The sequence below is a fragment of the Helobdella robusta genome (assembly GCF_000326865.2).
Source record: "Helobdella robusta unplaced genomic scaffold HELROscaffold_40, whole genome shotgun sequence".
NCBI classification, from domain to species: domain Eukaryota; kingdom Metazoa; phylum Annelida; class Clitellata; order Rhynchobdellida; family Glossiphoniidae; genus Helobdella; species Helobdella robusta.
Genome location: NW_008704903.1, coordinates 1,444,345 through 1,445,081, shown reverse-complemented (window position 1 = coordinate 1,445,081; position 737 = coordinate 1,444,345).

Genomic DNA, 737 nt, shown 5'->3' with positions numbered 1-737 from the left:
TTTGTGATCGAGATGATGGTGATAATGATGATGATGATGAAAAAAATTAAGACGACGATGACGACTATTGGCCAAAAAACACTGATGATAATGATGACTGCTTAAACCATCATCATCTTCCCAACAGCAATCATCAACTTTGTTACCGTGACGAAGATGATGACGACGACAACGACGATGTGGCTGACTGCAATACTGATAATGATGATTAGAATGATGGTACGGATGGTGTTGATGAAGACGACGATGATGGGGAGGAAGTTGTGGCTGGGGATCGGCAATGAGTTGATTAATTTTTGTACTCATTTTGACGAGGTAGTTGTTCTAGAGACTGCATGTGATGTGAAGAAGATGATGAAGAAGATGATGACGATGACTATGGGTAGCCACCACAGTCACCACTACTGCTACTACCACAACCACTACTACTACTACTACTACTACTACTACTACTACTACTACTACTACTACTACTACTACTACTACTACTACTACTACTACTACTACTACTACTACTACTACTACTACTTCTACTTCTACAAATATAGCTTGTTGGCGATAATTTCAGATTTCTGCTCCTTTAATTTTGGCTTCTTTAGATAAGAGAAACTGCAAAATGATATGTTGGCAAAAATAATTAACATATTTGAGATATTTATAATGAGGTCATTGTTATCATAAAAACACGATGGAGTTGCGGAAAGTCGAAAAAGAGGGAAAGAAAGTGAGTGAGAGAG